This window comes from Panthera leo, chromosome A2 (assembly GCF_018350215.1).
Source record: "Panthera leo isolate Ple1 chromosome A2, P.leo_Ple1_pat1.1, whole genome shotgun sequence".
NCBI lineage: Eukaryota > Metazoa > Chordata > Mammalia > Carnivora > Felidae > Panthera > Panthera leo.
This window is the reverse complement of record NC_056680.1, coordinates 114,176,028-114,182,714: the sequence shown is the minus strand read 5'-3', so window position 1 is coordinate 114,182,714 and position 6,687 is coordinate 114,176,028. Positions and strand designations below refer to the sequence as shown.

The window sequence follows — 6,687 nt, the reverse complement described above, 5'->3', positions numbered from 1 at the left end:
TTACCCAATAGGGTTTGAGAAGAACGGGGCGGCCCCCACTCACTGAGCTTGTCTTGGGAAAGCGGAATGTTTGGATGGTTAACGTGGAGAAAGAGGCGTGTTTGCGCGTGGTACTAGGCCTCCGACTTTAAGGGAGGCTTGAGGGTCGGAAATGAGAAGAAAGCAGGTTAAGGAAACAGATCTTCAGCAAGGCCCTGTAGGACAGGAGTACTTGTAGTTTGAGAGACCGAATCGTACTTTTCATTTCTGCTGTTGAGGAAGCAAAAATCTGCCCAGCCATTCATCAGGTGGGTAACACATAAAGCCAGTTATAAGGTTAACAGGAAACTGGTTCCTTCAAGGACAGACAGCAACTGAAAAGTATCATAACAACTCCTATAAACACTACATTCTTACACTGAGAAAGTTAGTTGTTTAAAGTCCACATAAACACCGCTATTTGAAATTGTTTTCCTTAAGAATGAAACATCCCATTCTTCCTTGGAGGAGCGAAGAGAGAAGTAGCATCGATTTCTACCCAGGTGTGGAACTTCAGGTTCCTGAAAAGAGCATTCCATATTTTTCTTAATTTTGTAGTTTCCAAGAAAACGACCCTACATCCACTTCTCAGTCCAGATTGGATGTTGATGCCTTTACACACAATTCTGCTTTGCTTTGAGCTTACCAAATTTTACCTAAAATCCATCTTCCCCACAAAATCCTACAACTGTCTTTTCCTTTGTATGGTGAGACACCCTACTCTCCCCCTGGTTCCCAGTCTGCTTAGTTGCAAGGAGGCAATGAATATGAATTTGTTGGAATACAGGTTTATCTCTGGTGGTTTAGGATGATTGGTCATAGTTCTTGCTCACATCTTTGGATTTTGAGTACAATGGAATCTATCAAAGCACTGGGAATAACTGGTACAACCTAGCTTATTTAAAGTAATCTCTAGGGGTGCCTGGGTGGCTCAGTCGGTTAAGCGTCGGACTTCGGCTCAGGTCATGATCTCAGTTTGTGAGTTTGAGCCCCGTGTTGGGCTCTGTGCTAACAGCCTAGAGCCTGGAACCTGCTTCAGATTCTGTGTCTCCTTCTATTTCTGCCCCCACTTGTGCTCTGTCTCTCAAAAATAAGTACATGTAAAAAAAAAATGTTTTTTTTTTTTTTAAGTTTTTTTTTTTTTAATGTTTATTTATTTTTGAGACAGAGAGAGACAGAGCATGGATGGGGGAGGGGCAGAGAGAGAGGGAGACACAGAATTGGAATCAGGCTCCAGGCTCTGAGCCATCAGCCCAGAGCCCGACGCGGGGCTCGAACTCACGGACCGTGAGATCATGACCTGAGCTGAAGTCGGACGCTTAACCGACTGAGCCACCCAGGCGCCCCAAAAAAAAATGTTTTAAAGTAATCTCTGTGCCCAACGTGGGGCTCAAACTCACGACCCCAAGATCAAGTCACATGCCCTTCTGACTGACTGAGCCAGCCAGGCACCCTAACCTAGTTTATTAAAAAAAAAAAAAAAAAAAAAAAAAAAAAAAGTCTATTCAATTCACTTACTTTGAAACTTATTGAAGATTTACAAATACAGTATAAGAGACTATATTGCAGACTTGATGCCCCATCACCCAAATAGTTCCTGTATTTCCTACAAAAACATTCTCCCACATAACCACAGTGCAGTCACCAAAATCAAGATGTTACTATTTATGTACTACTGGGGCGCCCAGGTGGCTCAGTCGTTTGAGTATCTAACTTCAGCTCAGGTTTGTGAGTTCGAGCCCCGCATGGGACCTACTGCTGTCAGCACAGAGCCCGCTTTGGATCTTCTGTTCCCCTATCTCTTTGCCCCTACCCTGCTCATGCGCATGCAACCTCTCAAAAATAAACAAACATTTATATTAAAAAAAAAAAAAAGGATCCAGTTTAGAATCATTGTTGCCTTATTCATATTTCTTTAGTCGTCTTCATTCTGGAACATTTCCTCAGTATTTCCTTGATTTTCAAGAGCATAACACTATTAAAGACCTTAACACTACTTCAAGACCTTGATAGCTAGTTATTTGGTAGAAGTTCCTCAATGCAGATTTATCTGATGTTTTCTCATGATTGGATTCAGATTGAGCATCTCTGGTAGGATTATCACAGAAATGAAGCCATGGTCTTCACATTGTACCTCCCAGATTGTGCACAATTTCAATTTGTCTCACTACCTCACTCTGATCACTTGATAAGGTGGTGTGTGCTAAGCTACTTCACTCTACAATGACTCTTTTCCTTTTTGTTATTAGTAAGGACTTTGTGGGGAGATACTCTGAAAGTATAAAAATGTCATTCCTCCTCAAGCTTTTTGGTTCATTCATTCATTTATTCCTATCAGTATGGCCTCATGATTTCCAGTTTTATTCAGTGGGTTATAATCTATTAGTCATTATTTTGAGGTTCATATCTTCCCCAATTTGGCCAGCGAGAGCCCTGTAAGCTCCTTTGTTTTTTGACACATCGCATGATTCTGTGAGCACTTCTTTACTCCTTGGCCCAAAAGATTGCCAGGCTCATCTTATGCATTCCTTGATCCAGTCTTGGAATCAGCCATTTCTCCAAGAATCTTGGGTCTTTTAATGGTACTTAGAAGCCATGATCTGAACTTTAAGTTTTCTGATTGCTGTTGTGAGGTCTTTGCTCCCAAGCCCTTTCATGGGCATTGCTAGGAAATATGTACTATAGACAGACACACATTTACACCAACACATTATTTCTGTGTCTATGTGTATTAGAAACTAGGAGTTTACACTGATAACCTCCAATTCTATCCCAAGATCACAGGATTTATCTTGCTCCTGTATTTCTAACTCCCTCCTTTGATTGGAAGGAGAAACTTGGTTCCCACTGTTCACATTTGAGTAATCCCCTTGTATTAACCAGTTTCTCATTGTGGCCACTGACTTGTCTATGCAAACACCAACATGTATAAGGACTCTGCTGGGTTATCAAAGACCTAAAATAATGTCAATGGTGGCTGAAGCTGTGAGGGTGAGATGGTGGTGTGTGAAGGTAGGGAGATGGGCAAGCCCAGATCCCAATGGAGATCATCTTGGTGGAGTGCTGTGTGAGACAATAGAGCGTAGGGCCAATGGATGCAGAATTCAGTAGTGATCAGTCAGGGAAGGGGAAGGTGGAAAAATCAGGAGTGGGGTCACAGGAAGGAATGGTGGAGTGAAAATACTAATGCCCCCTCCCCTTTCCTCTTAAAAATCATCTCAAAATAAGAGGGAAAAGCAAAAACACCATCTTTCATTATACTAGGAGATAACCAAAATCTCAAACCACAATTTATGAGGACTGAATGCACATGGAAGAATATTCAATTACTTAGAAGATCAAATATCTATGTCCCCAGAGAAGGCTGAAAAGCCTCAGGAACTAAAAGCCTCTAGGTAACCAGAGAAGAGTAGACTGAAAGTCTGTAAGTGGTGAAGTTAGAATCTAGCTCCATAAATCCACCTAGTGAGGCAACTATTTGTACCTGATGGGAGATAGGTTTTTTCTTGGAAAAAAAAAAGGGGCAGGTGGGGTGACAGGGGTAACCAGAGGTGCCTCAGAATCCAGGACATCAACGACAAAGGGGAAATTATGGTACTGACAAAGCAACTTATGTTTATTGTCCCCTTTGCCTGAGCTCCAGAAATCTTGCAGCCAGGCTTACAGTCCCCTTTTTCCCCAACTTGCCCTCCCCACCCAAGGTCCAGGAGTTTGGAAGTTTATTTTTTTTGAGAATCAAACATCTCAGAAAAGTATCTATGAATCTCCGATAGATCCCCAACAAAAATAAGTGGCCATTTCCTCATCATATGACGAATCTCACTGATAAGTTTTACTTTTTTATAATTATTTTTACAAGTTTATTTGAGAGAGAATGGGGAGGGGGGTGCGGAAGCAGAAAGAGGGGGACAGAGGATCCTGAAGCACGCTTGGTACTGACAGCAAAGAGACCAACATGGGGCTTGAACTCATGAACTGTGAGATCATGACCTGAGCCAAGGTCAGATGCTTAACTGACTGAGCCACCCAGGTGCATCAAAGCTCACTGAAAATTAAGCCCACCTCTGTACACAAAAATTATTTTTAAATGTCTCATTTTAAATATAAATACACAGCCAGGGATCAGATATTTGTGTAAAGACTCCAACAGAAAAGAGCAAACAGAAAAAGAAGAGTTAACTGAAAGACATCAAGGTGTATAGAAAACGTTAAAGAAACTAAAGTATCCCCAGGACAGAATCCTATAGGAAAGAATATTTTTTAAAAAGTGTTCTTAGAAATTAAACATGGCTAGTGAAAACAAATTCAATAGAGGGTTGGAAGATAAAGTCAGAGAAATCCCGTACAAGAACTGACTAAACCAGATCCTGAACCCAATTACTGTTGTTATGAGAGGAGGCTTAAAGGTCTGGGAACTAAAAAGCTTTTTAGTTAGTAACATTTCAGACAATTTCCCAGCACAGATTTTAAAATTTTTATTTCTCCCAAAAATAGCCTTGCAAAGGAGGAAGTTAGGAAGGTGAAAATAAATTCAAACTTTTAAGTCTTTTGAGGCAAATGTAAGAAAAAGAGTGTTAAAGGATTTATCACAGGATGAAAGATGCAGCCTGAAATTGTCTTTCATTTTGCCAAATTATTGGGGCTTAATTTGGTGTCATGTTGGAATGGACTGAATTTTCTGACATTGTGGGTATATGTTAATGGCATCACCCTTAAAAAACAAAATTTCCTCCAAATATTTCCCTTACCCTGGCCTATGCGGCAAATGTCAAATTTTTGCTGTTAACAGTATATAAGGCAAAAGGAACATAGACTGCTTGGTTAATATGTGTTTATTTAATGGCTTATTTTTGTGATTCAAAATTTCCTTTAAGATTGTAGGTCAGGTTTTTGAAAGCTAAGTCAAAATTGTAATTGAGTACTGTTTTTTTATAGCAACATTTTTTGAAGACATTAAACTTTTTACGTTCAAGTTGTGATTTTTAAAATTTCAACTAAACTTCTGTCATCAAAATCGTGTCACTGCAAAGGATATAGTATTAACATATCACAGGGTGATTAAAAAGAAAGTAGAGACCTTTATGTGAAGGACAGGAATTTTGTGGGGAGGAAAAAGGAATAGAAAAAATACTTGCCGATATATCATGTCATCATTACTCATTATCCTGGCATTGACAATTTTGCAGAGTATTTCCAAGGCAGAAAATAGGTACTAATTAGTAATTACTAAGATTACTAACACCACCCCCCTCCCCCCAAACCACTTCATTACAATACATCAAATCTCTCTACATACTTACAGTGTGTTCTAGTCAGTTGATACAGCCTAAAGAAAAGGCTAGTCTGTTTAAAAGATTTCAAATAAGGGGTGCCTGGGTGGCTTAGTTGGTTAAGCATCCAACTTCAGCTCAGGTCATGATCTCAGTTTGTGAGTTTGAGCCCCGACTGCTGTCAGTGCAGAGCCTGCTTCAGATCCTCTGTCTCCCTCTCTCTCTCTGCCCCCCTCCCATGCTCTCTCTCAAAGACAAACATAATTTAAAAAATATTTCAAAGAGTGCTGCATATTCCATATGGGAGATTATTGTATTAAATTAAAAGTAATATAACCAAATCAATATTTCAAAGAGTGCTGCATATTCCATATGGGAGATAACTGTATTAAATTAATATAACCAAATCATGTTAAATGGATGTTCTGCCCTCAAAGAAATTAAAGTGGACATTTTTTTTCTAATTCAATTTCACAAAATTCACAACCCAACATAAAAATATTCAAGATAGGCAAATCCAGAGACAGAAAGATTAATGGTTGTCTTGTTTGGGGTATGTAACCAGGGTGGGTGGGTAATGTCCCCCTATAATTCATGTCCACTTGGAAATTCAGACTGTGACCTTATCTGCAAACAGGGTCTCGGCAGATGTTATTAAGATCATACTAGACTGATCTAGTCTAGTAGATCTACATTGTAGTAGATACAATGACTACTGTCCTTGTAACACCACACCAAGACACAGAGACACATAGGAAAGGACATGTGAAGACAGAGGCAGTGATTTTAATGATGCAATTTCAAGTCAATGTATGCCAAGGGTTTCCAACAACCACCAGAAGCTAGGGGAGAGGTGTGGGCACTTTCTGCCTCAGAGCCTCTACCCAGAAGGAGGCAACTCTGTCAACAACCCGATTTAGGACTTTTGGCCTCTTAAACTGAGAAAGAATAAGTTTCTTTTGTTTTAAAGTCACCAAGTTTGTGGTAATTCATTATAGGAGCCACAGGAAACTAATAGAGGGGACAATGGGGACTGATGGCTAATGAGTATGGGGTTTCTTCTCTGTGGTGATGAAAATGTTCCAAAATTGTGATGCTGACTGCACAAGTCTGTGAGTATATTAAAGACCACTGAATGGTATACTTTAAATGGGTGCACTGTAGGATATGTAAATTACATTTCAAGAAAAGTGTTATGTGCATTAAAAACCCTACATAAATAAAAATACTATCACTATGCTTTTTATAATTTCTTTTTCATTTGAACATTTTTAGGATTTAAGATTATAACCCCCATATAAATAAAACAATGAAGATCAAAACAGAAACAATGGTTCACAAGTTTTAAAAACAACCGTTGCCTAACACATTTAAAATGAAAGATGAATAAAACTTAGCA

The 6,687-nt window shown here is 39.4% G+C and overlaps 1 long non-coding RNA gene across 1 annotated transcript in view; it reads left to right on the top strand.

The window, feature by feature from the left end:
* The first annotated feature begins 94 nt into the window (after positions 1-94).
* The window catches only part of LOC122208724, a 49,951-nt gene continuing 43,358 nt past the window's right edge, over positions 95-6,687 (top strand). Inside the window, exon 1 of the long non-coding RNA XR_006197337.1 lies at positions 95-287. This is a non-coding gene — a long non-coding RNA (uncharacterized LOC122208724). The remainder of the gene's footprint in view (positions 288-6,687) is intronic.